Raw genomic sequence first — 23,445 nt, forward strand, 5'->3', positions numbered from 1 at the left:
ATCCCCTCCCTCCCGAGATCCCCTCCTACCCTCCCTGTCCTGGCCCTCTAAGGCATCACCCATCATCGAGTTGATCTCCTTTTGTTATACAGCATCTTCCCATTAGCTATCTGTTTTACTGTTGGTAGTGTAAATATGTCTATGCTACTCTCTCACTTCGTCCCAGCTTCCCCTTTGGCTCCCCCAACCCCATGTCCTCCAGTCCATTCTCTGCATCTGCATCCTTATCCTTGCCCTACCACTGTGTTCATCAGGACCATTTTTTTTTTTAGATTCCGTATATATGAGTTAGCATACAGTATTTGTTTTTCTCTTTCTGGCTTACTTCACTCTGTATGACAGACTCTAGGTCTATCCACCTCATTACATATAGCTCCGTTTCATTCCTTTTTATGGCTGAGCAATATTCCATTGTATATATGTGCCACATCTTCTTTACGGGTTAGTGACTTTTGTTTTGTTTAGATATATATCCAGAAGTGGAATTAAAATGGTGCAGGACCCCATCTATGGTCCTTGCCCCCATGTCTTCAGCCTGCCTTTTGTCTGTGGAAAAAACTTTAGCCAAAGAATAAGTTTAATCAGAGAACTGAGAAAATGCCGAAGTAAAGAAAAGCAGTCAAATAGGACAAAACAATAGTTTAGTCAGTAAGCAAAATCAAGGACATTTAGTTCCTTCTCAAGGGCTGTAGATAATATTCTGAGCCATGTCCTGTGAGCTGTCTTATAGATACGGAAACCCCACCAGTGGAAGAAGTTAACTACATAATGACCAGACTGTAGCCATGACAGAAGCTGCCACAGTTCTGAGAAATGGCCTCAAAGAAGTGGGAACAAATCGACCCTGGAACTGAAGATTAACTGTACTACAACAGTCAAGATGACTCTGATCAGATCACCTCACGACCAATTTCAAGATGACTGTCAGAGCTGACTGTGCTGTTTCTGCATGTAACCCCCTCCCTCAACCTATAAAAGCTCTGGTCCCCTGATTGTCGGGTTGGGGAAGGGGGAGTCAGCCTTTAGACAGGAGTCCACCTTCCCCTCCCCCAGCTGCCAGCATCCAAAATAACGCAAACTTTCCTTTCCACCAAACTTGCCTCTTTATTGGCTTTTGAGTGGCGAGCAGCTGTACCCCACTTTGGGTTACAAAATTGCTGGTTCATATGGTAGTTCTATTTTTAATTTTTTGAGAACCTCCACTATTTGATGTAATGGCTGCACAAATTTATATTTCCACCAACAGTGCCCAAAGTTTCCCTTTTCCCTACATCCTTACTAGCATTTGCTATTTATTGTCTTTTTGATAACAGCCATTCTAACAGGTGCGTGGTGATATCTCCTTGTGGTTTTGATTTTTTAAAAAGTAAATTTATTTCTTTATTTATTTTATTTATTGGTTGCATCTTCATTGCTGCGTGGGGGCTTTCTCAGTTGTGGTGAGTGGGGGCTACTCTTTATTGCTATGTGTGGGCTTCTCACTGCAGTGGCTTCTCTTGTTGCGGAGCATGGGCTCTAGGCACGTGGGCTTCAGTAGCTGTGGGACTCGGGCTCAGTAGTTGTGACTTGTGGGCTCTAGAGCACAGACTCAGTAGTTGTGGCACATGTGCTTAGTTGCTCTGTGGCACGTGGGATCTTCCCTGACCGGGGCTCAGACTCATGTCCCCTGCATTGGCAGGTGGATTCTTAACCACTATGCCACCACGGAAGTCCCTGTGGTTTTGATTTGTAATTTCCTGATGATTTGTGATGTTGAGTACCTTGCCACTTGCCTGTTGGCCATTCATATATCTTCTTTAGATAAATGTCTATTCAGGTTCTTTGCCCATTTTATAATTTGATTATGTGTATTTTTGCTACTGAGGTGGAAGAGTTTTTAAAAAATATTATTTAGATATTAACCCCTTATCTGATATGTGGTTGGCAAATATTTTCTCCCATTCCATAGGTTGCCATTTCATTTTGTTGATCATTTCCTTGCTGTGCAGAAGCTTTTTTTTTTTTAATTTTTATTGGAGTATAGTTGATTTGTAATGTTGTGTTAGTTTCAGGCATACAGCAAAGTGATTCAGTTACATATTCACATATATTCATTCTTTTTCACATTCTTTTCTCATATAGGATATTACAGAATATTCGGTAGAGTTCCCTGTGCTATACAGTAGGTCCTTGTTGGTTATATATCTTATATATAGTAGTGTGTGTATGTTAATCCCAAGCTCCTGATTTATTCTTCCCCGCCCTTCATGTTTCCCCTTTGGTAACCATAAGTCTGTTTTCACTATCTGTAAGTCTGTTTCTGTTTGTAGATAAGTTCATTTGTATAATTTAAAAATTAGATTCCACGTATGAGTGACACCATATGATATTTGTCTTTTCCTGTCTGACTTACTTCACTTAGTGTGATAATCTCTAGGTCCATTCATGTTGCTGCAAATGGCATTATTTCATTATTTTTTGAGGCTAAGTAATATTCCATTGTATATATGTATCACATCTTTATCCATTCCTCTGTCGATGGACATTTAGGTTGCTTCCATGTCTTGGCTAATGTAAATAGTGCTGCAATGAACATTGGGGTGCATGTATCTTTTCGAATTATGGTTTTCTCTGGATATATGCCCAGGAGTGGGATTGCCGGATCATAGGGTAACTATTTTTAGTTTTTAAAGAAACCTCCATTCTGTTCTCCATAGTGGTTGTACCAATGTACATTCCTACCAACAGTGTAGGAGAGTTCCCTTTTCTCCACACCCTCTGCAGCATTTATTGTTTGTAGACTTTTTGATGATGGCCATCCTGACCAGTGTGAGGTGGTACCTCATTGTAGTTTTAATTTGCATTTCTCTGATAATTAGTGTTGTTGAGCATCTTTCAATGTGGTTTATGGCCATTTGTATGTCTTCTTTGGAGAAATGTTATTTAGGAGTTCTGCCCATTTTTTGATTGAGTTGTTTGTTTTTTGACATAGAGCTGCATGAGCTGTTTGTATATCTTGGAGATTAATCTCTTGTCAGTCACTTCATTTGCAAATATTTTCTCCCATTCTGTGGGTTGTCTTTTCATTTTGTTTATGGTTACATTTGCTATGCATAGCAAACCTTTTAAGTTTAATTAGGTCCCATTAGCTTATTTTTGTTTTTATTTATTAATTTAATTAATTTTTTGACATACCACTTGGCTTGTGGAAATTTATTTATTTATTTATTTATTTATTTATTTTTTGGCTGCACCATGTGGCATGCGGAATCTTAGTTCCCCGACCAGGACTGAACCTGTGACGCTTGCAGTGGAAGCATGGAGTCTTAACCACTGGACTGCCAGGGAAGTCCTGACTTACGGGATTTTAGTTCCCTGAGCAGGGATTGAACCTCGCCCCTTGGCAGTGACAGCACGAAGCCCTAACCATTGGACCGCCAGGGAATTCCCTTATTTTTGTTTTTATTTTCATTACTCTAGGAGATGGATCAAAAAAGATATTGCTGCGACTTATGTCAAAGTGTGTTCTGCCTATGTTTTCCACTAAGAGTGGTTCCATATCTATTTTAGGGTGTTTTTTCCTATGAAAACAATACAATTCTTTTTTAAGTGAAGAATACCACTGGCACATTTTTATGGGGGTTGCATTGAATCTGAAGATCACTTTAGGTGGTATGGAATTTTTTCAATACTAAATCTTCCAATATATTAACACAGGATGCATTTCCACTTATTTGTGTCTGCTTTACTCTCTTTCCTCAGTATTTTGTATTTTTCAGTGTGCAAATCTTTCACCTTTTTGGTTAAGTTTAGTTCTAAGTATTTCCTTAAAAATTTATGTGATATTGTCAATGGGATTATTTTCTTAATTTCTTATTCAGATAGGGGTTCATATCCAAAATAAATAAGGAACACATACAACTCAACAGAAAAACTAAAAGAAAAAGAAAAGAGGAAAAAGAAAAAAAGAAAGAACCTATTGAAAAGATAGGCAAAAGAGTTGAATAGACACTTCTCAAAGGAACACGAATGGCCACCAGTTATCAGAGAGGTGTTAACATCACTAATCACAAGGAAATTGTAGATCAAATCCACAAGAGATACTACCTCACTACTATTAGGATGGTTATTATGAAAAAAAAAAAAAACCCAACCAAAAACCATAAGATAAAGTGTTTTGGTAAAATATGGAGAAATTGGAACTCTAATATACTGTTAGTAGAGATACATGGTGCAGAACCTATGGAAGACGGTATGGATGTTCCACCAAAAATTAAAAATAGAACATATGATACAGCAATTCCTATTCTGGGTATACATCCAAAAGCATTGAAATCAGAATCTTGAAGAGATATTTGCACCCTAACTTCATTGTGGCCATGTTCATAATAACCAAGATACGGAAGCAACCCAAATGTCCATCAACAGATGAATGGATAAATGTGGAGAAAATGTGGTGTCTCCCTGCAATAGAACACTATTCAGCTTTAAAGAAAGGAAGGAAATACAGTCTTTTGTGATGACGTGGATGAACTCAGAGGGCATTTTGTTAAGTGAAATCTGCCAGTCACAGAAGGACAAATACTGCACGGTTCCACTTATATGAGGTATATGAGATAGTTAATCTCATAGATGCAGAGAAAAGAATGGTTGTTTCTAGGGGTTGGAAGAAGGGAAAATGGGGGAATTACTATTCAATAGGTATACAGTTTCTGTTATGCAAGATGAATAAGTTTTAGGGGTCTGCTACATGTACAGTTAACAATACTGTACTGAGCACTTCAAATATGTTAAGAAGATAAATCTCTCATGTCAAGTGTCCTTACAAAAAAACACACATACACATAAAAGAACACATGGAAAATTTTCATGATGATGAATATATGTCTTATCTTGGTTGTGTTGGCCATATCACAGGTGTATGCATATGTTCAAACTCATCAAAACACAAATAGTAAAAGTTTGCAGCTAAAAAAATCTCAAAATTATACCTCAATAAAGCTGAAAAGTTAAAATTATATGAATAAATGATACCAATGAAAAGACAGAATTTGGCAAAGTAGATAAAAGATCGGACCTAACTACAGGCTATATACAAGAAGTTCACTTAAAATACATTGACATAGTTAGGTTAAGGTAAAAAGATGGAAAAAGTTATACCATGGAAACAGTAATTTTGTTTATTTACTTATTTATTTTTGATCTTTACTGGGGTATAATAGCTTTACATTCTTTGCCAGTTTCCACTGTAAAACAAAGCGAATCAGCTATATTTATACGTATATCCCCTCCCTCTTTAGCCTCCCTCCCACCCTCCCTATCTCACCCCTGTAGGTCATCACCAATCATTGAATTGATCTCCCTGTGTTATGCAGTTGCTTCCCACTAGCTATCTATTTTACATTTGGTAGTGTATAAATGTCAATATTACTCCTTCACTTTGTCCCAGGTTCTCCTCCCCCCACCCCCCATGTCCTCAAGTCTGTTCTCTACATCTGTGTCTTTATTCTTTCTCTGCCACTGAGTTCATCAGTACCATTTTTTTAGCTTCCATAATATATGTTAGCATACAGTGTTTCAAATATTAATTTAAAAAAAGTGTCTATGTTAACATCAATTAAGTAGATTTCAGATCAAAGACATTTACTAGTCAGAAAGAGGGACACTGCATAATGAAAAAAGGGGTCAACTCACCAAAATGTAATAGTAATTACAACAGAGTAGAATCAATATACATTAATCAAAAACTGATATTACTGAATGGAGAAATAGACAAATCCAAAATTATAATTGGGGACTTCAACCACCCCCCACCCTCCCCCAGCAATTGACAGCACTAGTAGACCAAAAGTCAGCAAGGATATAGAAGAATTTGAACAATACCATCAACCAACAGTATCCAGTTGACATTCACAGAGCACTCAATTAGAATTTACAGGACAATCAAACAGTAACAGCAGAATATAAAATCTTATCAAGCACCAATGGAACCTTCACTGAGATAGACCATATTCTGGGTCATAAAACAAACTTCAATGCATTTAAAGGAATTGAAATCATACAGAGTAATTTCTCTGATTGTAATGGAATCAATCTGTAGTTGATAAAGGAAAAATAAAAGCAAAATCTCCAAACAATTGTAAATTAAAAACACATTTATAATTAACCCATGATTCAAGCAGGAACTCTCAAGAAAAGTAAAAAATACATATCTAAATAAATAAAAATGAAAATATATCAAAATCTGTGAGATGCAGCTAAGCAGTGCCAAGAGGGAAATGTATGTATTTAAAAAATATATATATTTGTTTATTTGGCTGCATCGGGTCTTAGTTGTGGAACGTGGGGTCTTCATTGCAGCATGAGGGCTTCTCTCTAGCAGTGGTGCACACAGGCTTTAGAGCGTGCAGGCTCTGTAATTGCAGGGCATGAGCTTAGTTGCCCTGTGGCATGTGGGATAGCATATGTGATCTTAGTTCCCCAACCAGGGATCGAACCCGTGTCCCCTGCCTTGGAAGGTGGATTCTTAACCACTGGACCACAGGGAAGTCCCCTAAGAGGGAAATTTATGACACTAAATGCATATATTGGAAAACAGGAAAGGTCTCAAATTCATAATCAAAGCTCCACCTCAAGAAATTAGCAAAAGAAGAGCAAAATAAACTCAAAGCAAGCAGAGGGAAAGAAAAAATAAAAATAAAAATAAAGGTAAATTTCACCTGAACTATTTGATTCAATGTAGTAATGTTAGAACTGTAATATGTTTTTTGAAAAAATGGAAATGTTGATTCTCAAGTTCACATGAAATAGAAAATTTTAAAGGAGAAATAAGAACATAAAAAAAAAGAACCATGAAGGGGAATATGGGAAAAGTGATATACAAAAACATTGTGTAAAGTTTGTTGCTGGAGAAAAGAGAACCAACAAAAACAACCAATTCAGGGATAAAAACAGAGGGTCTAGAAACAATTCCTTGTATATATGGAAGCTTACTATGTGATGAAGTTAGCATTTCTAGAAGTTGGAAAATGATAATTCAATAAATGGTTTAAGGACAATGCAATACGGATTTAATATTAACTTCTGAATTAATTTGAAGTATATTTTAAAATTGAAATTTAAAAACTTTAAAGGAGCCAGAAGAAAACAAAAAGACAGTATGCGTGACCTACATACTTTATCCAATATGGATCTCTACACTGTCAATTGATGAAAAACAAAACCCAAAACACAGCAGGGGAAGTACAACAAAGGGTGGTCTGAAACGTTCTTAGTTATGAAATACATTTACTAGGATAGAGGAGAGGATGAAACAATAGAGGCTGTGCTTACTGCATACTTAATGATGGAAGAGATGGTGAGATTCAGTAACAAAAGCTTGGAGGATCATTAATCTGAGACAGAATGACTATCTCTGAGTCCTGATGACTGAAGGTAGTTGTACACAGATACTCTTTAAAAGAGTTTTTTTTTAACATCTTGATGAATACACCCTCAGATACTATAAATTACAGTATAAATAATATTTAAATTTTTTATTGTTCAAAGTCCTGAAAATGTGATAGAGACTTATGAAAGAAAACCTAAGAGTGACTATTTCCCTTTTTGTTTCTTAAACCTTTCAAAGGGTTCTTATTGGGTCTTAGGAGAATAATATAGCACTTTGGGGCAAAGATGCAGCCTAGTGGCCCAGCACTGGAGGCCAAGATGGGGAAGATCTCCATGGCCACCACGACCTTGCCCTTGGTGCTGTGGTAGATGGGCAGGATGGTGACCCACACACTGCAGAACACCAGCATGCTGAAGGTCAGGAACTTGGCTTCATTGAAGGTGTCAGGCAGGTTCCTGGCCAGGAAAGCTAAGCAGAAGGTCCCCAGGGCCAAGGAGCCCAGGCATCCCAGGACACAGTAGAAGGCTGTGACCGAGCCCTTGTTGCACATGATGATGAGGCTCTTGGGCTCAGAATGAGTGTCTATCTCAAGGAAAGGGGGAGAAGTTCCCAGCCAGACCCCACAGATAATCACTTGGATCAGGGAGCAGATGGGAATGACATAGTTAGAAGCTCCTGTTACCAGCAATCACCTCATGAGTCGTCCTGGTTTCCTGGCCTTGAACGCCAGAATCACAGTCAGGGTTTTGGCCAAAACAGTGGCAACGGCCACAGTGAACACAGCTCCAAATGTGATTTGCTGGAGGATGCAGGTGGCTGTGTTGGGACGGCCAGTGAAGAGTAAGGAGCAGAAGAAGCACAGGAGGAGGGAGATGAGCAGGACGTAGCGGAGAGCCCGGTAATTGGCCTTGACTATGGGGGTGTCTCGGTGCTTCACAAAGACCCACAAAACCACGGCTGTGATGACAGATAAAAAGAGAGCTGTGCAGGCCAGAGACATCTGCAGAGAATCATCAAAGCCTAGGCAAGGCAAGTCCTTGGGGAGGCAGTGATTTCTCTCACTGTTTGGATGCTCTTGGGCTGGGCACTGGATACACTTCTCTGCATCTGGGGGAAAAGCAGACTCACTGTTTCAGTTTCAAAAATTCTTCAGTTTTGGCCGTTTTTGTTTTTGTTTGTTTTTAACATGGTCACCTTTGCTGTCATTGTGCATACAGCTGCCTCTGATGTAATATCAGGTACAGGATTAAGATTCTATATTCATGTACATTGCAGCACTATTTACAATAGCCAGGACATGGAAGCAACCTAAATGTCCATCAACAGAGGAATGGATAAAGAAGATGTGGCACATATATACAATGGAATATTACTCAGCTGTAAAAATGAAGGAAACTGGGACATTTGTAGAGACATGGATGGACCTAGAGACTGTCATATAGCGTGAAGTGAGTCAGAAAGAGAAAAACAAATATCATATATGAACACATATGTGGAATATAGAAAAATGGTACAAATCAACCGGTTTGCAAGGCAGAAGTAGAGACACAGATGTAGAGAACAAACATATGGACACCAAGTGGGGAAAACAGTGGTGGTGGTGGTGGGGTTGGGGGGGAATGAACTGGGAGATTGGGATTGCCATATATACATTACTAATAAGAAAAAAAATCAAATTGTACACTTTAAATATATGCAGTTTATTGTACATCAATTATATCTCAATAAAAGTTCTTAAAAAAGAGATTCTATATTCATAACCTAAGAAGAATGCTTTCAGCTGTAGGTAAGGCAAAACACAGTTAGCCTGGATCTTCAGCATACGGTGGGTCTAGTTTGGCTCACTGATATTACCAAGGGTGTGGATTCTTCCCAACTCTTTTCTCTACTCTCCCAGTGTCTTCCTCATCCTAAGTATCATCCTGCCCCTGTTTCTGCAATTTCTCTGGTGAAGTCAAAGTTAAAGATTTCTTATTCATACTCATATTGAGAAAGAAATGTGGCCTAGCCCTCCTGGGGCCCCCTCTTTCCTCATTACCGTAATTTCAGCTGGTTGCTTTTTGTGTATAACTTGGTTCCTGGTAGAAGAAATTTTTCTTCATTTTACTTTTTTGGTTTTCTTATACAATTTTCCATATAAATGTTGAGAATGCCTTGATGGAGTTGAAATAATTTGAATTCTTAGTGGATTTGTGTTGCTGTTATATGTTTATTTTTTGGAAGAATGATATTTTAATCATTGAAGAATAGAGTGAATTTTAAAATATTCCATTCATGTATACTTTAAAGCATGGTTTAACTTTTTTGTAAAGTGGCAGGTAGTAAATACTTCCAGCTTTGCAGGCTGTGTGGCAGCTACTCACCTCTGCTGTTATAGCACAAAATCAGTCATAGACAATATGTAAGTTAATGGGCAGGGCTGTGTTTCAGTTGCATTTTATTTGTAAAAATAGGCAGTAGTTTGCTTGCTCTTCCTTTAAAGTTCCTTTAACTTTTTTTTTTTTTGGCACACGGGCTTAGTTGCTCCATGGCATGTGGGATCTTCCTGGAGCAGGGATCGAATCCATGTCCTCTGCATTGGCAGGCGGATTCTTAACCACTGAGCCACCTAGGAAGCCCCCTTTAACTTTTTATAGCTAATTATCATGCAATGGTACAAAATCCTAAAACAACCAGGGTAATTCTCATTCACATTTCTTTTCCCCAGGAACCCATTCCCTCTTCATAGGGCCAGCAACTGCTCCTGGCCTGTCTATCCTTCCAGAAACATGCTTGGCACCCACAAACACATGTATGTTGTATTGTGGGTTTCTAGTCCTGTGCTCTTCTCTTTCTTGTTTTAAGTACTTATTTGATGTGGCAAATCTTTCAGTAGGTTCATGAGAAAGTTTTTGTTTTTTTAAAATTAGCCTATTCAACCTGAAAATATCTATTGACTCTGACAAGTTTCAACCAATGATTCCTACTGTTGAGAGGTTTGGAATTGCCCAGTGTTTATGGAAGCGTTCAAATCATTACAATATTCTTTATTATTTTAGAAAATGGAAGCATTATTTAATTAATCCTTCTACATTTCATATTTTACAATAACACAGTTTGTTTTGATATATTACTTCTCAAGTTTAAATCTCATGTAATAGTCACTTTTAAGGGTTCTAGGTTGTAATTTAGATTAGAATGTTGTGTCTTTTTCCTTTTTACATGTTTCTCTCCTATAGTATAATATTCCAAAGGGTGGGGTCCTGGTGTTATTCAATCATGCACACTTGATAACTTGTACAGTGTTCAGGACCTTGGTACTTAAGGTAATAAAATATTTCTATAACAGTTTATATGCACCCGCTCTGTGCTTATCATCTGGGTGTGAAAAGTATGTCTCAAGCTTTGAAGGCACCCACAGATTGCCTTGATGATCATATATGTTATATTTTAATGCAGGCTTAACGTGGTTGCCTGTGAAACTTCAGAATGACATTGTCCATTGGAATCCCTGCCACAGGGGAGCCTAACAAGAAGAGCACAGGCAGATCCGAGATTACACATACCTGGGAAACAGTAGTGATTAAAATATGGGTAGGTTGAAAGAACGAGTGAAGGCATGTATTGAGAACAATGGTGCACATTAACCCTGTTGCCAGTCCCCTTGGTTTCTTTTTATTGGGAAATATGTATTGGGTGAAGTTATCATAAAGTAATTATATATTTTCTACCTGTCTGATTGGAAATTTCTCTCCCAGGGCATAAAACACAAAGAAAGCAGCAGATGGGCTTTCCTTCCTCCGGAATTTTCCTGAATCCTGGAACACAGCTCTGGCTGCACACAGATTGAGGGATCTAAGGGAAAGAGAATCATTGGTTGTAATTTTACACACTATGAGCAGCTTCAAGAGGAAGCTTGTATTTCTTGCCTCATAAGATAACTTTGATCTTCAATAGAAGGTCACCACTGTGTCTCCCCCCAGCCTCCACTGTTGATATGATGTAGACATCTAATTCAGCATGACTATGGTTATCTTTCCTCCTATTAAAGTGTTCACCAAATACTACCAAGTTATCAAATCAGTTTTCTTTCTTAAGTCAATGACAACATCCCCTGGGTTTTCCTCTCTTTTATTACATGCTTTATCCAAAATCTTTCAAATGCAGATTCCTATGTATTAATGATTTCGAGAACTTGCATGCCTGATGAAATTCTTACCATGCCTTCATACTTAGTTAGATGGAAGACAATAGTTTGTAAATGAAATAACCTAATGATGTGATACTTAGGCACACTACTGAAAGTATCTGTTTAAAATATAAATACTGCCCTGCAGAGAAAGCACAAGAGTGCTTTATGAATCACCAATTGTGATTAATCTAATTCTGGGCTCTTGAGTTCAGGTGTGGCACCACTTTTCAGAAAAGTAGCAAAATATTTGGGTATGAAGCGTTACTTTAGTATAAATCACCTGTGAGATTGTCAGGGATTGTTCGACTGTGAAAAGATTAAATAAAATTTCAGTCAGCGGTTTGAGAAGCCAAGTAGAATGAAGGCTGATAAATGATGGTGTGCAAGATGTCAAAGGAAAATGGGAAAGGTATCCACAAAGCAGTGCTTGAAATCTGTAATATAGCTGTGTTTACACTGCATCTAAACATAATAAGGTCTCTGGTCATACACAATTAAAGCTTAAAGCCATCAGGATCAATGGAGGGATATATTTGGTGTGTATACACAGATATGTGCACACATTGGCTTCATAACCCCATTCATCTTATTCACTTGACTGCTGCATGAAAAGATATACCCCAAATTTTGGACTTTCTAGGTGGCGCAGTGGTTAAGAGTCCACCTGCCAATGCTGGGGACACGGGTTCGAGCCCTGCTCTGGGAAGATTCCACATGCCACGGAGCAACTAAGCCCATGCGCCACAACTATTGAGCCTGTGCTCTAGAGCCCATGAGCCACAACTATTGAGCCCACGTGCCACAACTATTGAAGCCCACGTGCCTAGGGCCTGTGCTCCACCACAAGAGAAGCCACTGCAGTGAGGAGTCTGTGCACCACAATGAAGAGTAGCCCCTGCTCTCAGCAACTAGAGAAAGCCTGTGTGCAGCAATGAAGACCCAACACAGCCAATAAATAAAATAAATAAATAAATGAATGAATGAATGAATAAATAAATTTATAAAAAAAATCCTAATGACTTCTTTAAAAAAGAAAGATATACACAAAATTTAAAAGCAAGAGCTTATACTAACCTGTTCTTTCTATAAGCATTAGCTCAGAGCATGTGTGGGTAAGATGACATAGGACAAAGTCAAAATATGAAATGTGAATTTAGGGCTGAGTTAAAGAGGTGCACACTCAATCTCATTTCAGGACTCTCTTCAGATACCTCCTTAATGTCTATCGCCAGTATTAAAATGACTCCATACCTCTTTGACACCAATAGGCCATTCTATCATCTCTTCATTGATAACCAAGCCTTGACCATATGGAATATTGGAGACAAACTCTCCTACTTTAACCAGCAGCCCAAGACCGGCAGGAAAATTCACAATGTTCTGGATATCATTCTGTGCCACACAGTTCTGTTTTTCATCTAAGGTCATGTGGTCCCCAGCACTGTTGGTAAATTGGACTTTCCTCAGGAATGGGTGAAGCTGGAGGAGAGGCGTAATTTGGAAAAGAGGCTTGCATTCAAATTAGAGGTCGAAGGCACAGACCTACCAAGCCATCCTTTTCCCCACCTCTCACCCTCAGGTTTCTTTTTGGTTGAGGGTCAGTTTTGTTTATGTGTTCACCATCTCATGGGCTCAAGTGAAATGAACTCTTCTTTTACTCTTGAGAAAAATGGTTGAGTGTTGAATCCAATCAGAAAAGTCTAGGATGGTGCTCAGAGGGTGGTTTAGATACTCTGACCAATAACCCTGTTCAGGGCTTCTTGAAGCTAATGCTTTTACTTAAAAAAAAAAAAGGCACAACATGGGGGTTTTCTCTTTGCCTTTGGACTTGTTTTTGGTGAGAATGTGATTGTCTTGTTACAGTGCATGGGACAATCTATGACATAATATAGAATCAATTTTTTTGGATTTTAATGAATTTTTTGATTCTGCCAGTTAATCTTTGAATCTCTGGGGCTCATGGAATATTGTTGTGGGAAATAATAAACCCCTCATTTTTCAGGCACCCAGTGTTTAAGTCTGGAATTACTTGTAGGGGAAGTATTCTAAATAATTCAGAATCACATCTTGGGAAGTCACTTCAGCCAAGTCACCACTTCTCTGAGTCAACACTAGGTAAGCTCAATGTTGCCCTTGCCAGAGGAGACATATCTGAAAAAAAATTGCCTAGTCAAAGAGCATACTGCCTATGTTTCCTTTAGGAGTTTTATGGTTTCTGGTCTCACATTTAAGTCTTTTATTCATTGTGAGTTTATTTTTTCATGATTCTTTTCCATGTAGCGGACTAGTTTTCCCAACACCTTTCATTGAAGAGACTGTCTTTTTCCCATTGTATGTTTTCCCCTCATTTGTCATAGATCAATATAAGCATGGATTTATTTCTGGGTTCTTTATTCCATTCCATAGATATCAGGGTCCCTTTTTGTGCCAGTAATATGCTGTTTTTATTACCATAGCTTTGTAGTATAGCTGGAAATCAGGCAGTATGAGACCTCAAGTTTTGTTCTTCTTTCCAACTGTGCTTTGGCTATTCAGAGTCTTTTGTGGTTCCATACAAATTTTCGGATTATGTTTTTCTAGTTCTATGAAAAATGCCATTGGTAACTTGATAGGGATTGCATTGAATCTGTAAATTGCTTTGAGTAGTATAGACATTTTCACAATGTTGATTCCTCCAATCCAAGAACATGATGTATCTCTCCATCAGTTTGTATTGGCTTTGATTTCTTTCATCAGTGTCTTATAGTTTTCTGCATACAGGTCTTTTGCCTTCTTAGGTAGGTTTATTCCTAGGTATTTTATTCTTTTTGTTGCAATGGTAAATGGGAGTGTTTCCTTAATTTCTCTTTCTGATCTTTTGTTGTTAGTATATAGGAATACAAGAGATTTCTGTGCATTAATTTTACATCCTGCTACTTTACTAAATTCATCGGTTAGCTCTAGTAGTTTTCTGGTGGTCTCTTTAGGAATTTCTATGTACAGTATCAAGTTTTACTTCTTTTCCAATTTGGATTCCTTTTATTTCTTTTTATTCTCTGATTGCTGTGGCTAAAACCTCCAAAACTATGTTGAATAATAGTGGTGAGAGTGGTCACCCTTGTCCTGTTCCTGATCTAGAAGAAATGCTTTTAGTTCTTCACCATTCAGGATGATGTTGGCTGTGGGTTTATCATATATGGCTTTTGTTATGTTGAGGCACGTTGCCTCTATGCCCACTTTCTTGAGAGTTTTTATCATAAATGGGTGTTGAATTTTGCTGAAAGTTTTTTCCACGTCTATTGAGATGATCACATGGATTTTATCTTCAATTTGTTAATATGGTGTACCACATTGATTGATTTGCATATATTGAGGAATCCTTGCATTCCTGGGATAAATCCCAGTTGATCACAATGTTTGAAACTTTTAATGTGCTGCTGGATTCTGTTGGCTAGTATTTTGTTGAGTATTTTTGCATCTATGTTCATCAGTGGTATTGGCCTGTAATTTCCTTTTTGTGTGTGACATCTTTGTCTGGTTTTGGTATCAGGGTAATAGTGGCCTCAAAGAATGAGTTTGGAAGTTTTCCTCCTTCTGCTATATTTGAGAAGGATGGGTGTTAGCTCTTCTCTAAATGTTTGATTGAATTCGTCTGTGAAGCCATCTAGTGCTGGGCTTTTGTTTGTTGGAAGATTTTTAACCACACTTTCAATTTCAATGCTTGTGATTGGTCCATTCATATTTTCTATTTCTTTCTGGTTCAGTCTTGGAAGGTTGTACTTTTCTAAGAATTTGCCTATTTCTTCCAGGTTGTCCATTTTATTGGCATATAGTTGCTTGTAGTATTCTCTCATGGTCCTTTGTATTTCTGCAGTGTCAGTTGTTACTTCTCCTTTTTCATTTCTGATTCTGTTGATATGCATCAACAGTGGTCCAGCATCCTGGACTCTTTGCTCCCACCCCAGGGCCTCAAGCCTGACTTCTGTTTGAGGAACCAAGACCCTGCAGGTTGCTTATCCTGGCAATAAAGGGGATTAAAAAAAGACTAACCAGGCCCAGACTAATGGTAAAAAGTTAAACCCAAGAAACAATAACAGAAACAAGGAAACATGCACACACACACAAGAAACAAAAACAGAAGCAAATAAACAAAAAGCAAGAGAACAACCAGATAAACAGAAGAACCCCAAAACAAAATCAAACAATTAGAATCAGAACTAAGAAAAACACAAAACCTAAATACAAAACTAAAGAAATGTACAAACTGAAGAATAAAGGAATGAAACAGAACAAACTGATAAAAATGATTAAAAATAAGATAAGGTAAAATAAAAAAGGAAAAACACAGAACAATAGATAAGCAAAGTAGAAATGGAAATTTAAAGAAAAAATAAAAAATATGTTAAAGAAAAAGAAGAAAAAAGAAAAAAGAACACAGCACAACAGAAAAGCTAACTAAAAATAGAAATATATAAAAAATAAAAATAAAAAATATGTTATAAAACACAAAGATCACAAAAGACTAAATTAAAAAATACTAAAACAGCAACAACAATAACAGACAAACAACAACAACAAAAACCAAGAAAAAGTCAGAACCAACAGCAGAATGAATCAAAACCTAATAGAATTAATAATAGTAATTTTGTTTCCTTGGGGGTCTCAGCTGTAATTTTCCTTGTACATGCCTTGAGCCACAGCCCACCTCCACCTCCCCAAGAAGCCCTCCTCTGCCTCTCAGTTGGACTCTGGACCTGCTGTGGTCCCTGATCTGTCCCAATTCCTGCAGGTACCTGCCCCCAAAGTCCATTGCTGCCAAAGCTAGACCTTTTCCATTTTGGGGGACATTCATTGTCTACTCAGATATTCCATAGATGCAGGGTCTACCTAGCTGATTGTGGGGCCTTAATCTTCAGGTTGTACAGCTGACAGAAAGATTTTTGATCCTCTTCCTTAGTCCCCCATCCCTGGGGTTCAGCTTTGGTTTTATCTCCCCGCATCTGCGAGGGGATAAAACCAAAGCTCGCCATATCCCTCCCTAGCCCCCGACCTGAAGTTGCAAGTGAGCTTCAATCACCCTCTTTCACCCCCTTTTGCCTGGGCAGCGAACCGACTCCTGAGAGCAACCCACACGCAAAGTAGGGACCAAAACCAAAACTGATCCCCGAGGACTAGAGGACCAAAGAAGAGAAAGAGAAACAGCCACAGGAGGAGCAGATTTAATGCCCACAATGGGCTTGATATAACCAGCATCTGTGGATCACCTGAATAGAGGAGTGTTTCTGCAATAGAGACTGTAGACATAGGGGACAACTGTGGACTGTGGGGAAAAATACACACAGGACTAATACCAGATCACAGTCTGAGCTCGCCACAGTCCTGTCCACAGCAGGTGCAGAGCCCTACAGAAGTATTGGAGGACTTCTTGGTATGTTTGTCTTGTTTCTGGTTCTAGGTATTTGTTAGTTAAATTTTTACTGCATATATTTGTATATGGATTTGCTTGTAATTGGTATGAGTACCCTCTTCTTTCTTTACTTTGCTCTCTCTTTTTCTCTTCTCTTTGGTTTCTTTTCCTCTTCTCTTTCTGCAAGTGCAAATGTGCACATCTCCTTGTGTGATTTTGACTGATTAGAGTTGCTTTTACCACCAGTCTTGGGGATCTGTCTGTCCTTTCCCCTTCTTCCCTTTTTTCTGCCTTTTTTTCTTTGCTCTCCTTCTACCTCCTTTTCCTCCATGCTGTGCAGCTCCAAGGGTCTTGGTGCCCCTACCGGGGATCAAACCTGGACCTCTGAGACAGCAGAGTGGAGTCCAGAGCATTGGACAACCAGAGAACTCCTGACCCCATGGAATATTAATTAGCAAGTGCTCCCCCAGAGTTCTCATTCTCAACACCAAGCTCCAAATCCAAGCAAAGGCCAGCAAGCTCCAGTGCTTGACACCTCAAGCCAAACAGAACAGAGATAAGAGGAATTACTACTAGGTAGCATAGGGAAGAGACAGCAAATACGATACATTAGACAAAATGAGAAAACAAAGAAACACCTTGCAGGCAATGGAACAAGGTAAAAACCCACAAGACCAAATAAATGAAGAAGAAATTGGCAAATGGCCTGAAAAAGAATTCAGAGTAATGATAGTAAAGATGATCCAACATCTTGAAAACAAATTAGAGAGAATACAAGAAACATTTAATAAGGACCTTAGAGAACTAAAGAGCAAACAAACAGTAATGAACAATACAATAACCGAAATTAAAAATACTCTAGATGGTATAACCAGCAGAATACCTGAGGCAGAAGAACGAGTAAGTGAGTTGGAAGATAGAATGGGGGAAATAACTGCCACAGAACAGGAAAAAGAAAAAAGAATAAAAAGAATGGAAGACAGTCTCAGAGACCTAGGGGATAATATTAAGCATACCAACATTCGAATCACAGGAATCCCAGAAGAATAAGAAAAAAACAAAGGGTCTGAGAAAATATTTGAGGAGATTATGGTGGAAAACTTCCCCAACATGGGAAAGGAAAGAGTAAACCAAGTCCAAGAAGTGCACAGAGTCCCATACAGAATAAACCCAAGGAGAAATACACCGAGGCACATATTAAGCTAATGAAAATTAAACACAAAGAAAAAATATTAAAAGCATCAAGAGAAAAGCAACAAAGAACATATAAAGGAAAACCCATAAGGATAACAGCTGATCTTTCTACAGAAACTCTGCAGGCCAGAAGGGAATGGCAGGATATACTGAAAGTCCTGAAAGAGAAAAACCTACAACCAAGAATACTCTACCCAGCAAGAATCTCTTTCAGATTCAATGGAGAAATCAAAAGCTTTACAGACAAGCCAAAGTTAAGAGAATTCAGCACCACCAAACAAGCCTTACAACAATTGCTAAAGGAACTCCTCTAGGCAGGAAACACAAGAGAAGGAAAAGACCTACAAAAACACAGCCAAAACAATTAAGAAAATGGTAATAGGAACACACATGTCAATAATCACCTTAAATGTAAATGGATTAAATGCTCCAACCAAAAGACACAGACTGGCTGAATAGATACAAAAACAAGACCTTATATATGCTGTCTACAAGAAACCCACTTCAGACCTAGGGACACATACAGAATGAAAGTAAGGGCGTGGAAAAAGTTATTCCATGCAAATGGAAGTCAAAAGGAAGCTGGAGTAGCAATACTCATATCAGACAAATTAGACCTTAAAGTAAAGACTATTACAAGAGACAAGGGAGGACACTACATAATGATCAAGGGATCAATCCAAGAAGAACATATAACAATTGTAAATACCTATGCACCCAACATAGGAGTACCTCAATATATAAGACAGATGCTAACAGCCATAAAAGGGGAAATCGACAGTAACACAATAATAGTAGGAGATGTAAACACCCCACTTACATCAATGGACAGATCATCCAAACAGAAAATAAACAAGGACACACAAGCTTTCAATGACACATTAGACCATCTTGACTTAATTGATATTTGTAGGACATTCCATCCAAAAAAGGCAGGATACACTTTCTTCTCAAGTGCACATGGAACATTCTCCAAGATACCACATCTCGGGGCAAAAATCAAGCCTCAGTAAATTTAAGAAAACTGAAATCATATTAAACATCTTCTCTGACCACAACGCCATGAGACTAAATATCAATTACAGGAATAAAAATGTAAAAAATACAAACACATGGAGGCTAAACAATATGCTATTAAACAACCAAGAAATCACAGAAGAAATCAAAGAGGAAATCAAAAAATACCTAGAAACAAATGACAATGAAAACACAACAACCCAAAACCTATGGGACACAGCAAAAGCAGTTCTAAGAGGGAAATTTATAGCAATGCAATCCTACCTCAAGAAACAAGAAAAATATCGAATAAACAACCTAACCTTACACCTAAAACAATGAGAGAAAGTAGAACAAAAGAACCCCAAAGTGAGCAGAAGGAAAGAAACCATAAAGATCAGAGCAGAAATAAATGAAAAAGAAAGGAAGAAAACAATAGCAAAGATCAATGAAACTAAAAGCTGGTTCTGTGAGAAGATAAACAAAATTGATAAACCATTAGCCAGACTCATCAGGAAAAAAAGGAAGAGGACGCAAATCAACAGAATTAGAAATGAAAAAGGAGAAATAACAACTGATACCACAGAAATACAAAAGATCAAGAGAGACTACTACAAGCAACTATATGCCAATACATTGGATAACCTGGAAGAAATGGATTAATTCTTAGAAAAGTACAATCCTCCAAGACTGAACAAGGAAGAAATAAAAAATATGAACAGACCAATCACAAGTAATGAAATTGAGACTCTGATTAAACATCTCCCAACAAACAAAAGTCCAGGGCCAGATGGCTTCACAGGTGAATTCTATCAAACATTTAGAGAAGAGCTAACACCTATCCTTCTCAAGCTCTTCCAAAATATACAAGAAGGAGGAACATTCCCAGACTCATTCTATGAGGCCACCATCACCCTGATACCAAAACCAGGCAAAGATGTCACAAAAAAAGAAAATTACAGACCAATATCATTGATGCATATAGATGCAAAAATCCTCAGCAAAATACTAGCTAACAGAATCCAACAGCACATTGAAAAGATCATATACCATAAAAAAGACAAGAAGACAACCCTCAGAATGGGAGAAAATACTTGCCAATGAAGCAACGGACAAAGAATTAATCTCCAAAATATACAAGCAGCTCATGCAGCTTAATAACAAAAAAGCAAATAACCCAATCCACAAATGGGCAGAAGACCTAAATAGACATTTCTGCAAAGAAGACATACAGATGGCCAACAAACACATGAAAAGATGCTCAACATCACTAATCATTAGACAAATGCAAGTCAAAGCCACAATGAGATATCACCTAGCACCAGTCAGAAAGGCCATCATGAAAAAATCTAGAAACAATAAATGTTGGAGAGGGTGTGGAGAAAAGGGAACTCTCCTGCACTGTTGGTGGGATTGTAAGTTGGTACAGCCACTATGGAAAACAGTTTGGAGGTTCCTCAAAAAACTAAAAATAGGCTTCCTCTGTGGTGCAGTGTTTAAGAATCTGCCTGCCAATTCAGGGGACATGGGTTCGATCCCTACTCCAGGAAGATCCCATATGCTGCAGTGCAACTAAGCATGTGAACCACAACTATTGAGCCCATGTGCTGCAACTGCTGAAGCCTATGCACCTAGAGCTCGTGCTCTGCAACAACAGAAGCCACAGCAATGAGGAGCCCGCGCACCACAATGAAGAGTAGCCCCCACTCACTGCAACTAAAGAAAGCCCACGCACAGCGAAAAAGACCCAACACAGCCAATAAAATTTTAAAAAATGTATAAAAAAAAGTTTAAAAAATTAAAAAAAAAACACTAAAAATAGAACTATCATATGATCCAGTAATCCCACTACTGGGCATATACCCAGAGGAAACCATAATCCCAAAAGAAATGTGTACGATAATGTTCATTGCAGAACGATTTACAATAGCCAGGACATGGAAACAACCTAAATGCCCATCGACAGCTGAATGGATAAAGAAGATGTGGCACATATATACAATGGAATATTACTCAGCCATAAAAAGGAATGAAATGGAGCTATATGTAATGAGGTGGATAGACCCAGAGTCTGTCATCCTGAGTGAAGTAAGCTAAAAAGAGAAAAACAAATACTGTATGCTAACTCATATATACAGAACCTAAAAAAAAAAAAAGGTCCTGATCAACTCAGTGACTGGGCAAGAATAAGGATGCAGATGCAGAGAATCGAGTGGAGGACACAGTGTTGGGGGGGTGGGGGTCGAAGGGGAAGCTGGGACGAAGTGAGAGAGTAGCATAGACATATATACACTATGAACTGTAAAATAGATGGCTAGTGGGAAGTTGCTGTATAACAAAGGGAGATCAACTCGATGATGGGTGATGCCTTAGGGAGCCAGGACAGGGAGAGCGGGAGGGAGTTGCGGGAGGCAGGGGGTGTGGGATATATGCATAAATACAGCTGATTCACTTTGGTGTACCTCAAAAGCTGGTACAAGAGTGTAAAGCAATTATATTCCAATAAAGAGCTTTAAAAAAAAAGGCAAAAAACTTATCCTATGAAAGACAACAATATGCTAATTTACTAAGAAAAAAAGTTAATGAAGAGGAAAAAAATGACCTTTTGTTTATGCAACAGAAAAAACCCTCAAATTCCAAAAGTAAAAAAAAAAAATACATAAAATTGAGCACAATTGAGTGATCTTTTTATTTATTTATTTATTTATTTTTAAAATTATTTTTTGGGGGGTACACCAAGTTCAATCATCTGTTTTTATACACATATCCCCGTATTCCCTCCCTTCCTTGACTCCGCCCCCCTCGAGTCCCCCCCCCCCCCCCGCCCCAGTCCTCTAAGGCATCTTCCATCCTTGAGTTGGACTCCCTTTGTTATACAACAACTTCCCACTGACTATCTATTTTACAGTTGGTAGTATATATATGTCTGTGCTACTCTCTCGCTTCGTCTCAGTTTCCCCTTCACCCCCCGCCCCCTCCCATACCTCGAGTTCTCCAGTCCATTCTCTGTATCTGCGTCCTTGTTCTTGTCACTGAGTTCATCAGTACCATTTTTAGATTCCGTATATGTGAGTTAGCATACAATATTTGTCCTTCTTTTTCTGACTTACTTCACTCTGTATGACCGATTGTAGTTCTATCCACCTCATTACATATAGCTCCATCTCATCCCTTTTTATAGCTGAGTAATATTCCATTGTGTATATATGCCACATCTTCTTTATCCATTCATTTGTTGATGGGCATTTAGGTTGCTTCCATGTCCTGGCTATTGTAAATAGTGCTGCAATAAACATTATGGTACAAGTTTCTTTTGGGATTATGGTTTTCTTTGGGTATATGCCCAGTAGTGGGATTACTGGATCATATGGTAGTTCTATTTGTAGTTTTTTAAGGAACCTCCAAATTGTTTTCCATAGAGAGTGATCTTTTTATAATGAAAAATATAACATCATTACTTGGGAACTGTTTTTTCAAATAGTTCATAATGTTTGGATAAATAGGTTACCCAAAATAAAATTACACATTATCTGGAAAATTACAGTATTGAAAACATCTAAGAAGTTCTGGAAAACAGTAATGCACTGTTTACATTAAAATATTGAGTCTATTACAATTTATTAACAAACAAGTATTAACTTTCAGTGTATTTCTATTAAGCTTGAACTTTACAAAGTTAGAAAAATACCAAAATAATTCCAAGGAGAAGATAAGGATTAACAAAGAAAAAGCAAATGTTACTTCTTTAGGATATACAAAAATGTTAGAGGTTATTTGATATTTAATATCAAATAACTTAAATATTTAGTGTATAGAATTGAGGAAATATAAGAAAAGTCACATATTAAATGAGAAATGATAGAAGAAAAATTATGGAACATGTTTGCTGAAATCCATGAATCTAAATTAGAATCATGGATGAAATGTATATTTTTTAAGGAAATATAACTTAAAGTTGGTTTTTATAAGAGCTGACTAATTAGAATAGAAAATAGTAGGCAAAGTCCCTTGAAATGGCTCATGTGAATATGGTGTCAGAAAGAAATCCTCTAAAATTTTTTGAAACTGTTAGATCAGGTGCTATTTAAAGTATTCCAAGCATAAGGAAAGGGGAATGCTTGCATCTTGACCTTCAGCCCTAAAAAAGAGATCCCATTTGATTCAATTAAATCTTTCCAAAATGGTTTACGAGATGGTTTGTGCACTTCTTACCTGCATACCTAGAGGAGAATATCTTGCTATCTTGTACCTTACCTTTAAAGAGCTAACAAAAATCTGTCCCTTGACAGCTGTACTACCTCACTCTACTCCCAGTGCCCTACAAACCTC

The 23,445-nt window shown here is 38.0% G+C and overlaps 1 pseudogene; it reads right to left on the reverse strand.

Moving 5' to 3' along the window:
- Positions 1-7,562: 7,562 nt before the first annotated feature.
- LOC130837246 (vomeronasal type-2 receptor 116-like) lies at positions 7,563-23,334 on the reverse strand (annotated as a pseudogene).
- Positions 23,335-23,445: the final 111 nt, after the last annotated feature.

The sequence above is a fragment of the Hippopotamus amphibius genome, chromosome 15 (genome assembly GCF_030028045.1).
Source record: "Hippopotamus amphibius kiboko isolate mHipAmp2 chromosome 15, mHipAmp2.hap2, whole genome shotgun sequence".
In the NCBI taxonomy this organism is placed as follows: Eukaryota; Metazoa; Chordata; class Mammalia; order Artiodactyla; family Hippopotamidae; genus Hippopotamus; species Hippopotamus amphibius.